The 19,750-nt window shown below is 35.5% G+C and overlaps 1 protein-coding gene across 1 annotated transcript in view; it reads left to right on the top strand.

The window, feature by feature from the left end:
* KCTD8 (potassium channel tetramerization domain containing 8) overlaps positions 1–19,750 on the top strand; it is a 260,762-nt gene that overhangs the window by 178,788 nt on the left and 62,224 nt on the right. The window lies entirely within an intron of this gene.

A 19,750-nucleotide genomic window follows, 5' to 3' on the forward strand; every position in this document is an offset into this window, starting at 1 on the left:
AGAATTCTTTAAGCAGGTTTGTGATTCACCTATTATTCTTCCATTTTCCAATTTTGTTGTTAGCTTTCTAACTCTTCAAGTCAAATAAGAGGTTTTGTGGTTCTTAATATGTGATGTGACTCATAAAAGAAGAGGGATAATCTTCTACATAAGAACAATTTACTCTCTCGTTTTCAGAAATATCAACCCTGGCCCTCCTAAATGCTTACAGTGAGAAAAGGAATATGGATTTGGTATTTGAAGAATTTGTGATTCTCTGTTTTGATGACTTTGCAATGATAACTGGAATCCAGCAGTTCCAGTGGTCTGTGCCTAGTTGACGGCAGAGACCCTGCCTGCCACATTCACCACTGTGTCCCCAGTGCCTGAAACCCTACCTGATGCAACTGATGTGAACATGGATCTGTAGAAATAACGCGTGAATCAAAATGCACAGTGCTCTAACTTGTGCTACCATTCATACAATTCGTATGCACAAATTACACATATATATGTGAGCTTGTGGTAGCACAAAATTTTAACAAACTCTTAAAATGTTAATTTCAGGTATTGATTACCTAAAGTAGTATCCTAGACAGATTATCATTTTTCAAAGAATATAAATGCATGGGAATACACTTCATTCTACACATACTTTAAATATCTGGTCATTTATAGTTTATAAAGTTTAAGTTCATGAAGGGTCTCATTTTGAATGGCCATTATTCCTTACTTTACACATGAGTCTGAGTGAAAGGGAAAATTTATGCTCTTTAATATATCCTTGAAGTAGCCTGATTAGTTATTTATTTGTTTATTTTTTAGTTTGGCTCATTTGCTCATCATTTGTCCTTCTGAAAAGGTCGATGGGGAAACATGTTCCTATTGCTAACTTTTGTGGGGTTTCTTTCAAAGTTTCTAGAAGTTCAGTCTTTGTGTGCATTTATTAGATTTAACTATATAAAACTTCCAATAAATGATAGACATTGACAAAAACAGTAGTTACTTGTGGCTTAGCCTAGTATATATCCATGTTAATAATATTATGGCCATTTATTGATGGCCCATTATTATGTATAGGCACTTAATATATGTCTTCTCATTTCATACTGACAATATCCCATGAAGTATAGGTAATTGTATTGTCTGCGTTTGATAGAGGTATTAATAGGGTCATACACACAGTAAACTATGGCACTGGAATTGAAAATAGAAGTTGGAATCCAAATCTGTGGACTCTTAATCATTATTCTCTTTTGTCTCTCACAATAAAATAATTATTTGCAAATTAGTTATCTGGTGTAGTCAGTATATCCCAGCATGATTGATTACTATTCATGAGGTTGAATATTCCTTCTGGAAGACTGGAATTCTATGTAAATATTGATTGAAGATGAACTCCAAATGAAAGGACTTTGAAGTACATTATTTCTTCTGACAGGCAATAATGGGTATATTAAATTAAGATTTTAATTAATTATATAAATGTAGACAGTTGTATAACTTGCTGTTAATCTTTATGGATTTTAGCCTCAATTTAGCTCCTGAGTTCATGCCTTTATATAATGTGCGAAGGGAGTATAGTGTACAACCTTCATCATTTTTCCTAGCTCCTTCCATAACAGATATAGTCAATAGGTAAGTTAGCTATTTTCATATTCTTAAAGTCTGAATAAAAGGAGAAATGAAAGACGAAAAAGGTTGACAGAGGCGTACTGGGAAAAAGAAATAATATTCTGGGAATAAGTGGGTTTAAAAGAAGAACTCTGATATCACAGATTTACAGAGAAAAGTCTAATCATCTTGACATGGAAATCATATGGAACAAAATAAGTATGTGTGTGTACATATATGTGTATATATACATATATGTTTGCATACATGCATATACATATATTTTTTTGTAAAACAAAATTATTGATAAAAATATGGTTGTCAACAAACTATTTGTGATTTTAAAGTTTCTCTTTATGTGTAATACACCACTTATATTCCCAAAGCATTTGTTAAACCCAAGTGCTAGGACGGAAGTATATAAAAGTTTCCAAAAAAGAAAGGCCTGATACTGATTCTAGAACTTCAATACAGATACTCTGTTGAGGCTTGACAAGTGCCGTTGTCTAAAGAAAATAAGAAAATTTAACACTGCCTTATAGAAGTGCTAAGAATTAGTTTTGATTTTATATTGGCTAAAGGGGACAATATTGATTTCTGGCTCAAATACTAGGGCAAACTTTGAGTAAGTTTCACTTTTTGAAAAAGAATGATAAGAAATGTCTCTTCTTTGTTATTGTAGGACTAATAGTAATATTAACAATAATTAATGTTTATTTAGTGTTTACGATATGATAGATACAATTTAAAGCAACTTACCCTTTTTTACTTCATTTAATATCCATGATAACTTTTTGAGGTAGAAACTGATATTATCCCAGTTTTACAGACGAGACAATTTAGGCAAAAGAAGATAAGTCATTTTCTCTGAATTAGTAAGTCTTTGTGGCACAGTTAAGTATGGCTGCATATTCCAGGCACTTGGAAACAGTGGGAGAGATTGGAGACAGGGTCCTGCAAAGAAAAGAAATGCCAACTGATGTCATAGTGCTAGGGACACAAGAGCCTTCTTTGGAATGCTTTCAGTTTCTGCTAAGGAAATGATGTTGCTAGCAAGTGTGCTGATAGATAAATATTCTACCTTCTATCTTGCTGGTGGATTCAACTTCTCATGCCATTTGAAGGCTGTTGACTAGGGATGCATTTTAAGACATCAGTAATCCTAATAGCACTTTTCAGTATTTTAAAACCATTTTCCCTGGGTATTCCCTTCCCTTCCCTTTGTTTCTCTTCCCTTCCCTTTTTCTTTCCTTCTGTTATTTTTACAATTTTCAGTTTTTCCTAATATCAAAGTAAAACAAAATGGCAAACTGTATAGTAATCCGTCTGTAGACAATAAGAATGCACAGTGTTTATATTTGGATTTAGAAGGCTTGAAGCAACAGCAAACAATTAAGAAGTAATTGTTTTTAGGCCCCAAACATCAGTGCATTCACACAAAGCAACACCATTAATATTGATTTGAGGTCATGACATCATTGGTGTTCCACTTATTCTCTTTGAAAGAATTCAGAGATTTAGTCGTGGTTCGTGTAACCTGTATTCTTTGAAAAATAAAGCAACTCCATTTCTTCATCTACCTAGATTTCCAACCAGAAGTTCATGTTTGATAGAGGGAAAGAAGCAGATTTTCAACTTACTTGTTATGCCTAAAATGTGACAAAGATTATAAAAATATAGACCTAAAAAGAAAAACTACCATATGCTTTCCATTGCTGCACTGGCAGAAGAAAGAACACATCAGAGAGAAATTCAGAATTGTCATGGGCAGAGTCAAAACAATTACACAAAAATCTCATATAGCAAACAACCCCTTGCCCTAAACTGATCTCTTATTATGGTAATTCAACATATGTTGAATTTCATAATATCAGCTATTCTACTTTACTCAAGTTTTCATACAAACTACAACATCAGTAAGTCTCACTTTGAAGTTTGAAAGACATCCCGGAGAATATTGAATATTAATTTTTGAACAAGCTGTTACACTTTCATTTGGGAATGAAGTATTAGTCCATGTTTCATTATTATACTTGTTTGCAACCTTCATCCCACTAAATTAATATTTGTACAAAACTGAAAGGGTGAATGTAGCCATTACATAAATTATTTTCTTTTAAGGCTATATCAGTTGTCTTTATCTACCATAAGACATTGACAAAAAGACATTGATTCTAATAAACTTTAATGCACACTTTCTAGAGGCTTTCTCATTAAAATATCTCTAATAAAATATCTCCTTAATATTAAAGAACAAAGCATTTTTTTTTACCTTAAGGCACAGGTGACTTCTGTCAGGAAGGTTTATTTTTTCTTAAGTAAGCAATGTCTTTCTATAATTAATATTAATTCCATCCTTTATTGCTTTTTCAGAGATTTTGTTAATGCAGCTGTTCCTCCTCTCTTCTTTGTCATCAGTTATCTTTTCTGTTTTGTAGATGGATGGATAGATAGATAGATAGATGAGATACTGACCTTGATCTTATAGCCCCCTTGGCAGTAATGGCTGCCATTTGTTCTGCTTAGGAAAAAAATACTTTGAAATCTCTACTTCTCATCTCCCATTCTTGAACCCACTATAACCAAGCTTTATTCCCTATCACTCCACTAAAAATCAAGTCAAGATCTTGTCAAAGTCATCAATGACTTCCTCATTGTCAAATTCAATGGACACTTGTTCACAGATTATTTTTTTAGAAGCATTTGACAGAACTGTTCATTTTCTTCTTAAGTACCTTCCTTCCTTGGTTTCTAGGACACTGTACTCTTCTAGTTTTTCAATCTCAATATGACTCCTTCTCAGCCTCTGTTACTAGCTTATTTTGCCAATGGAGAGATTGTTGAGTGCCTGAGGGCTCAGGGCTAAATTCTGAGACCTCTTTTTTTCTATTTATATTAGCTTCTTTGGTGACCTCGTTCATTCTCCTTGTTTTTAAATAACCTCTATTCTCTGATGATGGTTAAATTTTGGTTTACAGAACAAAACTTGCTACTGAAATCTAGTCTTGGATGTACAACTACTTACTGGAATTTTCTCTGGATATGCTGGTATCACATGGGCATTTCAAACTTAACATTTTATTTTTGCTCCCAAACCTCTTCCTTCTGCAGTAATCCCCAACTCCTTGAACACCTTGCCCAGCTCAAAAATCTTGGCACCTTCCCTGAGTCCTCTGCTCTCTTTTTATTTCTCCTGTGAAAACCATTAGAAACTCTACTAGCTATATTTTCAAAATGGATCCCAAATCTTACCACTTCTAATCCCTACCACCAAGACCCTACTCCAAACCCCTTTCATCTCTTCCATGCTTTAGCTCAATAGGCTCTAACTCTCCTTGCCACGTCCCGTCTTATTTCATTGAAGAAGTCTATTTATCACACAGCAACCAGGGTGATTTTTTTTAAAAGCAAAATGTGTATCATGTCACTAATCTGCTGCCAACCTTCCTAAATTCTTGGCTTATCTGTCATGGCCTAAATGATCCCGACCTCAGTCGGCTCTCATCATGCATTCTCCATCACTCTTCTTCCTCACTTAGCTCCCGCCACACTGGTCTTTCTGTTGTCCTTTGAAAATTCTAAACATGATGACAGGAACCACAAGAATTTTTGCCCTTGTGTTAGGAAACTCTTCTTACATATGTTTGCAGGGGTCAACTCTCAATTCTAGCCCTTGCTAAAATGACAGCATCTCCAAGAGCATCCCTTGAGCACCCTATCTTAAGTGGCACCTGTCCTCACTCTATCCCCTTAACCTGTTCCATTTTCTTTCTTCAAAGCATTTATCAGTACTTTATGTTTTATATAATTTTATTTATTATTTTGTTATTACTGATCTTTCTGCCTGGCAGGTGAGTCCCATGAAGGTGAACACTTTTCCTCCTTTGCTCAGTGCAGAATTTCTAGTGCCTAGAACATAGTAGGTGCTCAGTTTATGTGTTAAATAAATTATGGTTATAACTTCCATTCCCCCCTACTTTTTTATTTTATTCCAGACATTTTCTAATGTTAACCTACTTACTTTTCTATTTGCCACTCCTCTTATTAGTTTAATAATTTTTAAATTTTAACATAAAGTATTTATTTCTATTTGATGTTATCTCCTTGTGCTTACAACCAGGTTAGACTTTTCAATGTTTCAGATGCTAGTAATTCATTCTATTCGTTTTCTGGCTGGCTTCCTAATACCTAATAACTTGTGGAAAACGTAAGTATATATAGAAATTGAGTCTTCTTGTCAAATTTGTACTTAAGATATGCAATTGAGCATGTAATTATATGATCAAAATGGTCAATTTGCAATTGGAATAAATACTTAAGGATGTTTTGGGGTAAGACAAACTATAAAAACTCAATATATCTCAAAGAACATATCTCTAAAGAACAATTTGCCTTTAGACTTTTTTGCTTCTATCAAAACTGTCTAGCATTAATGGCTTCAAACATTTCACAAAAGTCATGATAAAATTCAGGCAGCTTCTATAGAAGAAAAAAGTCAGGTATAGAAAAGGACTGGAAATAGAAATGTGGTCAATTTTTCACTCCTGAACTGGCCTTAGGAAGAATTATTTGACCATACAAATTATAAGAAATTAGAAGAAATTGACAAAGAAAATACATTTCCATTTCAAGAGGTTTGAGAAACTAAAATAGACTGTTACTTTTTGGGATGGCTTAGGTGTTTGGATGTAGGAGGGTAAGCTAACTAAATCTTATAATTACTTTCTGCTCTATTGAATCTCTGTTTCTATAATCCTATGTCCATTTCTGCTTGAAAAGAGAAGTAGAAGCTTTATTTGCCAGATTCAGAGTGTTAGTGTGATATGTTTATACTTGATATATAGTGGGAACCTGGCCATGATATTTGAGGAATACCGAATTTCCTTGTGACACGGGAAAGATACAGGTAATTACCCTCTCTCTACCTAACCTCTACATGTGTAAGATTATGTATTATCACTCAGAAAATAAGTAAATAAATCAATCAGACAAAACTAAAGAATCTTCTCTGTAAACAAAACTTCGCAAACAAAACTTTTGGAGGCACTATCTCAGACCTAGAAGAGAGTCCTTAGCTGGATGTTTAAATGGTATTGGTATTGGGAATTTTGAAAAGGCTGCTTTCCCTTCCAGAGTTTCCTGACTCACTTCATTAGTTGTGAAAAACATGTACTTATAAATTATTGCCAATGAATGATATAGTAATAGTTAACATTTGTGAGTGCTATGTGTCAGGTATTTCACGCCAGTTTTACAATGTAGGTATCATTGTTATTCCCGTTTTACAGATGAAGAAACTGAGACACAGGGAGGTTAAATACCTTGCCTGGGATCACACAGTTAAGTGGTGGAACCAGATTGGAATCCAAGCAATGTAGCTAGAGGACCCACATAAACTACTTGATTCATATGTCAATATAAAGTATTGAAGACTATCTTCACAATCAATTTAGATGAAAGGGAGTTGGGCCAGTATGAAAATAGGATGAGGTATTATCCAGCAAAATGTATTAAATATTCTGTTTGGGTTTTAAGGAAAAGAGCCTTCATAATAACTGTGAGGCCAAGACAAGCGGCCCTCTATCTGGTGTGGCCAAGACTCTGATTCAGGTGCTTTGAGAAATCATTTGGTCTTCACGATAACCTTTTCATTCTCCAAGCTGGGACAAATGTGACTCAGATATCAAGGAACTGAAGGACCATCAACTCATAAGAAGTGGCACTGCCAGTCTTAAAACCTAAATCTGTCTATTTCCAGAGCCACACAGCTGTCTCATCATTAGACAGCAAAAGAATAGAAAGAAGATAGGAATGGCTGGTGGCAGAAACATTCCTACCCATGATCTTCTTTCATCCTCCTGAGTACCTTCCCGTAAGTTACAGTCATTTCCTATAAACAATAGCTTCCCACAGGACACCATTCTACTATACGGTTTGCTCCCAAGGAGTGTACTCAGTGCCCCTGCCTTTCAGTGGCTTTTCTCTCTTCCCCTATTATCACCCACTTCCTAACTATTCCCAGGTAGAGCTAGTAGATAGAATGTAAAATGTCCATGCAATACTGGGGACATACTTATACGATAACCCATTCACCACGATGGCCTAGAATTCAAATTTGACTGAGAAACATGTATTTCTATTTGTTAAATCTGACAACTCTATAATCAGGAGACATTAATTTAAGCAGAATATCCAAATTCTGTTATCAGTAATCTTGCTCTCAGAACTGTAAATTGGTTCAAACTTCCTTTTCCTTGGGCATCATCTCCATATTCAAACACAAAGATATGTATAAGAGGCTGATTTTTCATCTTCTTTTCTTATTATTCTGAAATTGGATAGCAGAAAACTTTTTTAACATGCGCATTTTTTCCAGTTTTTTTCTCAGAGTGAAATAAATACGTCCCAACATCTCCCTCTTTCCTCTAGCAGTTCCTTAAAGTGGCCAAAAATGAGCAAAAACTGTTTGAATATGTGACTTTCAAAACTGTATAAAACATGTCCGCAGGTCGCCTGGGTGGCTCAGTCCGTTAAGCATCCAACTTCGGCTCAGGTCATGATCCCATGGTTTATGACTTCAAGCCCCGTGTCGGGCTCTGTGCTGACAGCTCAGAGCCTGGAGCCTGCTTCAGATTCTGTGTCTTCCTCCCTGTCTGCCCCTCCCCCAATCACTCTGTCTCTCTCTATCTCAAAAATAAAATAAACATTATTTTTTTTAATTTAAAACATGTCTGCAAAGAAGTGTTTTGGGTGAGGATAATGAGAATAGGGGATAGTATAGCCAGCTGGTTTTCTACAGAAGTGAAGAGAGAAGGGAGCCTGTAAATTAATCTAATACTCCTCAGGATGTTTTAAAATATATAAAAGACATAGGCATCCCTAAGGTGGGACAGAAAAATGTGGAATATAGCATGCTCAAAATAATAGAAGAGGCTGAGTTTGGCAGCTAATTATCAAAATGTATGTAACTATTCATGTTTGGAAACCTCAAAAAGTTATCTGACAGAAAAGCAACAATCTCTTAACACCTAGCTAACAATGTACATGGAATCTGGGTTAACATACATGTATATTCTTGCATGTTTTATGGCTATTAGAACAGGTATTAATGTGAAATTATTCTTTAATTTTCATTAGGAAAAATATGTTAAGATATAAATAGAAAAGAAAGATAAGATTATTCTCATAATTCAATACAGTGATAAAGGAAACTATCAAGAAAATGAGATTAAGAGTGTGGTCTAATTGGTGTTCAAATGTCAATATCCCAATACCCATATGCCAGCACTACAGTTAATTAGTATATTTTCTTATCAAGCAATAAATCAAGTAGAAGACTGATTACAGAAGAATCAGCTGACTCTTATGAAACATTATGGAATTGGTTTTCCTTTTTTAATATTTATTTATTTTGAGAGAGAGAGAGAGAGAGAGAGAGAGAGAGAGAGAGAGAGAGAGAATTAGCATGGAATCCAATGTGGGGCTCAATCTCAGGACCATGAGATCATGATCAGAGTTGAAATCAAGAGTCAGACACTTAACTGACTGAGCCACCTAGGGCCCCCTGTAATTTGTTTTCCAAAACCAAGATACCTCCAGACCAGGTCAGAAAATGCTTGGAACAATGTGAATAATTTAAGATTCAGTACATAATATATAACCTGTATAATCCTCACGGTGCTTTTTACATATGCTTCCAATACTTTAGCTTTTCATATTTTTTTTTAAATAGTGAGAAGATAGTAAACCCTAGATCAAGCAAACAAAAACAAAAACGAGCAAACAACAGCAAAAACAACTCTACCATCTCTTATTAGTTAGTGGCCATATTAGAAAGAATCATATGATGATTATCCCCCAAAATGGCTGATTCAGAGCTATGATAGATTCCAATAAATGAAGACATCTGTACAACATACTTATTTCTGTCACATGGGAAATCCTTCTAATTTGTTTTGACATTCAGTTGGTTCAAACTAAGTAGAAATCCAACCTGAACCTTTGCAACAATCCTCAAGATAAATGAACCTCAAATGCTTTCATTCCTGGCAAATGATTCTGTCTCCTACTTAAGAAGGAATTTTAAGTCATTGGGTATGAACTACAATTCTTCCAACAATCAAACTCATCTGCATTTTCTCCTGTTTTTCTCTCCATCTTTCACAGTAAAGTGTCTATCCTCTTGTTTCAAGTTAGTCACCCCACTTATGGTTTTTAACCCATTGTTTTCCACTTCTTCCAGAAACATTCTCCATTGATCATATCTAATTCTTCAAGATCTTTCATCTAAAAACATTCTTCTTTGAGAGGAAGCAGGTTTAAGTTTCTCCTATTAGGAAAATAAAAAACCCTCTTTCGGCTTGGATCCATTAGTTAAGTGTAGCTATTCCTTTTTCTCTTTCTCAATTTTCCTATTTTATCTTCCTTAAAGCATCATCGATCCTTCATGTTTTTAATTCCTCACTTCACTTCCTCACTCAGTAATTCCAATACTGAGATGTATTCACTCTCAGGGATCTGTCCTTCTTCATCCCCACCTTCTCCCCCACACCCTCCCTTAGAAATACCCTTGCTAAAAGCAACTCTGAAAGACTGTTGCCAAATCCAGCCACCATTTCTCAGTCCTTATATTTCCGTGTGGCCTTTGAGAGGGTACATATTTGGCCTCCCTGCCATCTTCCGCCCCTGTTTGTCCTACTTGCTGCTATTCCCTTTTGATCATAGCTGGATCTTCTTGCTCTCTGTGTCCTCACCTCATGGCTTTCCACAAAATTGTGGTACACGCCCTTTGATTTTTTTTTTTTTTTAACTTGACCATTATTTTTTGTACTATTGTTTGTAGAGTGGTCATTTCCAATTGATGTCCATAGTCGAGACATCTTGTAGGAATTCCAGAATAGAGCGAGCATATATCTGCCACCTGGTCATCATTATCTGAGTGCCTTACAAATCACTGAAATCAACTGGTTCCAAACTTACTATCCTGTACCTCCCCTACTGCCTCTGCCCTTCACTTCCTCAAAACTGCTTTTTTGTTTGTTTTTCTATATTCCTTATCTCTTTATGGTGTCAGTGGTTGCAAATGGGGCAAAAATAATTTTAGATCCATTTTTAGTGATCTATGCTCCCACCATCCAAGTAATCGCTCACTTCAATAGTTACAATTTCTAATTATTTCCTGATTATTTTTCTCTTTTATTATCTACACTGTTATGGTCACTATTCTCTCTGTCTCTCCCCCCCCCCCACCCTACCCTCACACACAATTTCTTTATTGGACTATTCAATAATTGCTTTAAATTTTATTTTACCGTGGTAAAAACACTTAATATGAGCTCTATCTTCTTAACAAATTTTTAATTGCACAGTACAGCAATTGTAAGCACAATATTTTACAGCAGATCTCTGGAACTTACTTATCTTGCATTACTGAAACTGTATACACGTTCAGTAACAGCTCCACATTCCCTCACACCCCAAACCCAACAAACATCATTCCACTCTCTGTTTCTATGAGTTTGACTAGTTTAGATACCTGTGGTGTTTGTCTTTCTGTCCCTTGCTTATTTCACACAGTAATGCTGTCCTCCAGGTTCATCTATATTGCTGCCTATGGGCACAATCCCCTTCTTGCTTTAAGGCTGAATAATATTCTATCGTATGTATAAACCACATTTCTGTATTCAGTCATCGTTAATGGACGTTTAGGTTGTTTCTGTATAGAATTGGCTATTGTGAATACAGGTTTGCCCTGCTTCTGTGAAGCCTTTTGTGCTACTTTGCTTTTACAAATGACCTATATTAGGTACCTGTTTTCGCTAACTGGAAGACATCCAAAGAGGATTTTTGCTTTTATGAAATGGTAATTGCTTCTTCACTTTGTGCCGTTTTGGCTTACGAAATGTTTCACGGGAATGCTCTATTTTTGGGTGCTACAAGAAACCTATGTTACTATAATGAACAGGGAGGCTCCTCAAAAAATTAAAAACAGAACTATCATATGCAGCAATCCCACTTTTAAGTATATATCCAAGTGAATCAAAATCAGAATTTTGAAAAGATACAATAGTCCTTTTCCTTTTTTTTTCCTGGTTCTGGTGTTATCCTTTTCAAATCTATATTCCTTTCTGCTGCCAGCATGACTTTCTGTAACAGTCACATGACCCTGACTTTCATATGCTCTCTTCAAAACCATTAAATGACCCATCGTTAGAAAAAATTAAAAAATAAAAAATGAAGGACCCATCATTACCCACCAGAATGAATATAAGCTTTCTAGCATGGTGTGACAGAATTTCATGATATGTAGCATTGCCAGATTTAACGAATGCAATTATTGCACACCACATACTTAAATTAGTCATTATTTATCTGAAATTCTAATTTGATCAGGCATCCTGTATTTTACTGGCAGCCTTGTGATAGGGAACTGGATTACTTCTCTAAGTCATCTCCTCCTGTGCTCCACCCATAACACTATCGCCACTTCTGTACATTATAATCCACCCTCCCAACAGAAAGAAGAGAAAGAAAGAAAGAAAGAAAGAAAGAAAGAAAGAAAGAAAGAAAGAAGGAAGGAAGGAAGGAAAGAAGGAAGGAAGGAAGGAAGGAAGGAAGGAAGGAAGGAAGGAAGAAGGAAAATTTACTGGCCGACTTCACTCTTTCTTCTGGTCCTTTAAAACATTTTGCTTTCCTGCCAGAAATGTCTCTTCTGTATCTGTCATGTGTTCCCCTTCTCTGTAATAGCTGTACCTATGTCTGTCCAGCTAGATCCCAGTTCTCAAATGGACTTGTGTCTAGGTGTGGCCATATGATCAAATGATCTCCAGTGAAATAGGACCAAATGTAATAATGTGCCGTAATCTAGTCTTGTTTCGTAAAACCTCCAAAGAGTACCCTTCAATGTTCTTTGGGGTTATGAATGACATGGAGAAGGATCTTAAACCCATGTATGCTGGATCCACATATCTGGACCCATCTCGATCCCTCTCGATCCAGCTACCGTCAGCTTGAATCCCTGAAAAACTCCATGGAGTAGAATTTCTCCATCCCGCTCGAGCACCTGCCTCAGGCTGTTTTGTGACCAAAACAGTCTATTGAGCCATTACATTCCGGATCTAATTAGCCTATCTCACTAATTCACTATTTTCCCTTCTATTCAAGTCTCAGCTAAATAATTATTTTCTAAAATGGAAAGATTTTCTGGCCTCCAAAATACTGGGTGAAGAGGGTGTAGAGTAGATAAATGAAGGAGGTTTCACAATTCTGAGGAGTAAGAGCTGTAGGGAGAAAAGTAAGATGTTCATTAAATTTAATTTAGGGCATGGATTATAATGTATGAGGCCTAGATCCTCATTATTATGAACAAAGAAATATAGATTAGTGAATCTTTTTCTCATGGCTAAATCTGAGCTTTTCTGACTTTCACCTTTGAAAAAACAATTAGAATTTCACAAGGCTTACTATTAAAGAGGCTTTTGAATAAAATCACTCCAAAGTCAATTCCCTTTACAAGTCACTGCATTCTATTACATGTTTTTAATATATTTCTTTAATGTTTTGCTTATTTTTGAGAGAGCAAGAGACTGAGTGGGGGAGGGGCAGAGAGAGAGAGGGAGACACAGAATCTGAAACAGGCTCCAGGCTCTGAGCTGTCAGCACAGAACCCCACGCAGGGCTCGAACTTGTGGACTGCATGATCATGACCTGAAGTCAGATGCTTAACCAACTGAGCCATCCAGTTGCCCCAGTAAATGTCTTTTTTTTAATTAAAAAAAAATTAACGTTTATTTATTATTGAAAGGCAGAGACAGTCAGAGCGTGAGCAGGGGAGGGGCAGAGGGAGAGGGAGACACATAATCTGAAGCAGGCTCCAGGCTCTGAGCTGTCAACGCAGAGCCCGACGCGGGGCTCAAACTCACTGACCATGAAAGCTTGACCTGAGCCAAAGTCGGACGCTTAACCGACTGAGCCACCCAGGCGCCCCAAATGGTGTCTTTTGAAATTTAACAGTATAGATTAGTTAGTGCATTTTCACTGCTCTTTAATATTTGGGTTGCGTCTACAGTTCATTCACCACTCTACACTGGACAGTTTGTACTGTTGTTGTTTTTTAACTCTAACCAACATTGTGGCTATAGGTATCTGTGTACATTTGTACAAAATGTGTATGTGTAAGGTTATGCATGTCCATGGGTGAGATTTTCTCTTAGACTTTTCCAAGTGGAAATGCTGAGTACTAATATTACACATATTTTCAATTTTGCTATTGCCAAATTACTTTTTAAATTAGAAGTTATGTTGTTACTAGAAATATATTAGTTACTGTTTCCTTATACCTTGCTACTCAAGAGTGTTATCTAACTTGAAATTTTGCCTGTTTGATGAATGTTAAATGATTTTCCCTTGTTGTTTGAATTATAACTGCTTAGACTTATCAAGTGTGTATGGTTGAACGTGGTCTAAACGGTTACTATGTCCTAACACACCGTCTCATATGAAGAAGGTATTATTTTCACTTCCATTTTACAGCTGAGATATCACAGGCTCAAAGATGTAAAATAATTTTCCCAGGGTCGCTCGGCTAGTAAACGATAAAACCAGAAATTGAACCTAGGTGGTTTGATTTCATAGTCAATGTTCTTTACTCACAAAACTAATAATTCTCTCGCCAGTTTACTTTTCTCTGACAGTGAGGTTGATGACCATTTTATATGTTTACTAAACTTCAGATTTCTTCCTAAGAGCTGCATGGATATATGGTTGGCTCATTGGCTCCTTATTACTTAATTGTGCTCATTTTTATTGGTTTGAAGAGGTTTCTTTATATATTCTAAAAAGTGAACCATTTAGTTTATATAGGTTAAAAACATTTTCTCTGAGTTAAAATCTTGGCTTTTCCTGTTTTATGTCATTTTGAGGTTTTTTTTTTTTTAATTTTTCACGTTTGAAAATGGATCACCCTTTATTTTTTTTTCCTTCATGGTTGTCTTTTAAATTCTTATTTAAGAAATTCTTTCCTATTTCAAGGTCATAAAGATATTTCTTTATGATTTCTTTTTTATATGTCTTTCTTTTTTTCCATATGGATAGTTGATTTTACCAGTAGTATTTATGGAAAAAGCCATCCTTTGCTCCACAGAATAGTAATGTCACCTGCGACATTTCCCATTTTTCCTACATGTAAAATTATTCAGAGGCTTTTTCCATTGAAATATTTATCTCTTCACAGATAACAAAATATTTAACTGCAGTATCTTTTTAGTAAGTCTTATCTAGTGGAGTGGATTTTCTCCCACATTATGAAAATACTAACACTTGGGTATTTTCATCTCTGCAGCTTCCCATGTAAATTTTAGGGTCTGTTTGACAAATGCAAAAAGAAACAAAACAACAATAAAAATCAAACAAAACCAGCTGCTGGGTGGGGGATAATTTCAATACATGGATTACTTTAGGGAGAACTGACATTTTATTGTATTGAATCTTTGCAAACATAAACATGTCCAATCTCTCAATCTTTTGTGTCTTTCTTATGTCTTTCTTTGAGATCTAATATATTTTTTTGTAAAAGTTCCACATAACTTGGGGTAGATTTATTCTTAAGCACCTTATTTTTTGTTATTATTATAAATAACTCCATTTTATACTTAGATTTTTTAATTATTTATTGCTGGAATTTATGACAGCTATAAATTCTTATAGTAGTAGGCTTCCTTATTTTGTTGTTCTTTTAAAATAAAATGTCTTTGGGGCGCCTGGGTGGCTCACTCGGTTGAGCGTCCGACTTTGGCTCACGTCATGATCTCACAGTTCGTGGGTTCCAGCCCCGCAACAGCCCCGCTTGCTTAGAGCCTGGAGCCTGCTTCAGATTCTGTGTCTCCTTCTCTCTCTGCCCCTCCCCCGCTCACGCTTTGTCTCACTCTGTTTCTCAAAACTAAATAAATGTAAAAAAAAATTTTAATAAAAAAATAAAATAAAATAAAATGTCTTAAACATTTCTTCATTATGAATGATATATGTTATACATTTTGGAAGACAATCCAGTGGAGTTAAGAACATTCTTTTCTAGTCCTAACTTACTAAGACTTTTTTTTTAAGTTTTTATTTAATATCCAGTAAGTTAACATACAGTGTTATATTAGTTTCAGGTGTACAATGTAGTGATTCAACACTTCCATGTATCACTTAGTACTCATCACAAGTGCCCTCCTTAATCCCCATCACCTATTTAACCCAGCCCCCAGCCACCTCCCCTCTGGTAACTGTCCGTTTGTTCTCTACAGTTAAGCCTATGTTTTTTGGTTTGACTCTATCTCTTTTTTTCCTTTGTTCATTTGTTTTGTTTCATAAATTGCACATATGAGTTAAATCATATGGTATTTATCTTGGACTTATTTCTCTTAGCCTAATACTCTGTAGCTCCATTCATGTCACTGCAAAAGGCAAGATTTCATTCTTCTTTATGACTTAATAATATCCCATTATATATATATCAAAATACGTATATATGTATATATATATATATATATATATATATATATATATATATATGTATACACACACACACACACACACACACACACACACACTACCACCTTATGCATGGTGGACTCTTGGGCTGTTTCCATAATTTGGCTATTGTGGATAATGCTGCTATAAACATTGTGGTATCCCATTGAATTAGAATTTTTGTATTTTTTGGGAAAAGTCCTAGTAGTGCTACTGCTGGGTCATAGGGTAGTTCTATTTTTAACTTTTTGAATAACCTCCATACTGTTTTCCTGAGTGCCTACACCAGTTTGCAGTCTCCACATCCTCATCAACCCCTTTTTTTCTTGTGTTGTTCATTTTAGCCATTCTGAGGTGATCTTTCATTGTAGTTTTGACTCATGTTTCCCTGATGATGAGTCATTTTGAGCATCTTTTCATGTATCTGTTGGCCATCTGTATGTCTTCTTTGGAAAAATGTCTATTCATATCTTCTGCCCTTTTTTTTGGATTATTTGTTCTTTGAGGGTTGAGTTTTATAAATTCTTTATATATTTTGAATATTAACCCTTTATCAGAAATGACATTTGCAAATATCTTCTCCCATTCCATAGGTTGCCTTTTACTGTGGTTGATTGTTTCCTTTTCTTTTTTTTTTTTTTTTTTGATGAAGTTCCAATAGTTCATTTTTGGTTTTGTTTCCTTTGCTTCAGAAGATCTATCTAGAAAAAAGTTGCTGCACCTGATATCAAAGACATTACTGCCTATGTTCTCTTGTAGAATATTTATAGTTTCATGACTCATATATAAGTCTTTAATCCATTGTGAATTTTATTTTTGTGTATGCTATATGAAAGTGGTCCAGTTTCATTCTTTTACATGTTGCTGTCCAATTTTCACAACCCCTTGAATATTCTTTCCTGTTTTATTGACTATTAATTGACCAGATAGTTGTGGGCCCATTTCTGGATTTTTTATTCTGTTCTGTTGACCTATGTGTCTATTTGTATGGCAGTACTGTACTGTTTTGATCACTACAGGTTTGTAATAAAATCTGAAGTCTGGAATAGTGATGCCTCCAGCTTTGCTTTGCTTTTTTTTCCCCAGGGGTGCTTTGGCTATTCTGGATCTTTTGTGGTTCCATACAAATTTTAGGACTGTTTGTTCTAACTCTGTGAAAAGTATTTTGGTAGGGATTGCACTAAATGTGTAGATTGCTTTGGGTAGTATAGATATTTAATCATATTTATTCTTCTGGGGCTCCTGGGTGGCTCAGTTGGTTAAGCATCCAGCTCTTGATTTCAGCCCAGGTCCTGATCTCACAGTTCATGGGTTTGAGCCCCACATCAGGCTCTGTGCTGACAAACGTGAAGCCTGCTTGGGATTCTCTCTGTCCCTCTCTCTATCTTCCCCACCCTGCTTGGGGTCTGTCTCTCCCTCTCAATAATAATCATTTAAAAAACCCAATATTTATTCTTCCAAATGCTTTTTTGCATGTGCTAAGAAGTTATTTCCCCTTTATTATTTACTGTTGAGAATTTCAGTAAGATTTTTGTCATGCTAAGCCACTCTTGGTTTACTGAAATACATTCTACCTTGTCTCATTGAATTTTTAAAAGTATACTCCTGGATTGGTGTTGCTAATGTTTTATTTAATATTTTGATATTTACAGCCCCATGTGACATGGTTTATGGTTTTCTTTCCATAAGAGATACGTAAAAAATTTATTGAGTTATATCAGTCTCACAAAATGAAAAAAGTTAGTTTCCCCTGTTTCCTGGAATAGCTTGCGTATTATTGGAAGTGACAATTTGATGATTTATTGTAACCTAACCTTCAAAACCTCCTTAACCTAGTGTTAGTTTTGTATTTGAGGATATTTTTTTTTTTTTTAATTTTAGAGAGAGAGAGAGAGGAAGAACACGTGTGAGCAGGGGAGGAGCAGTGGGGCCCAGTATGGGACTGGATCCCACGACCCTGGGATCATGACCTGAGCTGAAATCAAGAGTTGGTCACTCAACTGACTGAGCCATCAAGGCACCCTGAGGGTAGCTTTTAATGTATTGATTTTGCTCATTTAGTGACTAAATTTTTTTTCAGATATTCCTTTTTTTTTCTTGAATCACATGTCAGAGTTTCACAAACATTGGAATAAAATTATGCATAATAAAGCATTAAATGCTTTTGTTATTTTTAATATTCTCATATTCCAAAATTAATGACTTTTCTCCTTTGTTCTTGTTAAATCTTGCTAGCAGCTTTATAGTTCATTAATATTTTCAAAGAATGAGTTATGGTTTTCTTGAACTTTCTTTCTTTCTTTCTTTCTTTCTTTCTTTCTTTTTTTTTTTTTTTTTTTACAAAATTTACCAGTGACTCCATCTAGGTCTGGAGTTTTCTTCACGGGAAGGTTTTGTATTACAAATTCAATTTTGGGGGGGAAAATATGGGCTAATCATATTTTAAATTTTTTCTTCCTTGAGTTTTAACAAACTGTGATTTTGAGAGTTTGTCTCTGGTGGGTTAAAAATGGCTATAAATTTTTGTCACTACCTCATTTATGGCATTTGTGCCCTCCTGTTTAGATCTGGATTGGTTTGGCCGAAAAGAATCCAGAGAACATGGCATGAATGATGTCATGCCAATTCTAGACTTAGCTTTTCAAAGGGCTCACAGTTTCCACTTTCTCCCTTATTGTTTGACTCTTGGAATCTAGATGCATATAAAGAAGCTACCCTCATGGAGAATCTAAATGCATAGGGAGAGAAGTATGAACCTTTTTGTCTGTTTGTTAGTTCTTTCTAATTCTCCTGACATATAAATGATTGAAGCCATCTTGACTTTTTTAGCCCTATCTGCCTTCGGTTTGCAGCCATATAAGTGAGCTGTATGAGATTAGGGGAATAAACTACTTGGTCAAACCAGAAATTTATGAGATAGCAAATGATCACTTTTGTCTTTTGCCATTGGGTTTTGGAATTCTTGTTACATAGCAAAAAGTAACCAAAATAGAAATTGGTCCTGCAAAGGGGTTTGACTATGATCAAACCCTAAAATATGTGCTGTTGGTAGTGGGTAGAAGCTAGGACAATTTTGAGGAAATTGTTGGTGCATAATGTAAGGACAATGAGGAAATCTTATTGCAGGAAGTAAAAAAGACAACCTGTGTTATGCATTGGTAGACAATGTGGCAACACTGTCACCTACAGTAATATGAGGGATAGAAAACATACGTAATGAATATGTGGATTTGGCTTGAAAGATTTCCATGCACAATACTGAAAAGACTGGTTTCCTTTAGCTGTATGTGCTAAGCCGTGGAGACAGGTGAAATAAATAGCAAACTATTCACTTGTTAGGCAGAATTTAGAGAAAATATTTCCAACTGAGGGCTTGCAAGTATAAAACTGTTTCTAATTCCCAATCTCTCCCAGAAAAAAAGAAAAAAAAAAAGATTTCCAAAATAAGTAATGGTCTTAGGGGGGAAAAAATTAGGGGTCCTTGGGTGACTCAGTCAGTTGAGCATCTAACTCTTGATTTATGCTCAGGTCATGATCTCAAGGTCATGGGATAGAGCTCTGCATTTTGGGTACATGCTGAGCATGGAGCCTGCTTAAGATCCTCTCTCTCTCAACTTCTGCCCCTCCCCCACTCGCGCGCGCGCGC

This window comes from Herpailurus yagouaroundi, unplaced genomic scaffold, assembly GCF_014898765.1.
Source record: "Herpailurus yagouaroundi ecotype Mexico unplaced genomic scaffold, PumYag 28, whole genome shotgun sequence".
In the NCBI taxonomy this organism is placed as follows: Eukaryota; Metazoa; Chordata; class Mammalia; order Carnivora; family Felidae; genus Herpailurus; species Herpailurus yagouaroundi.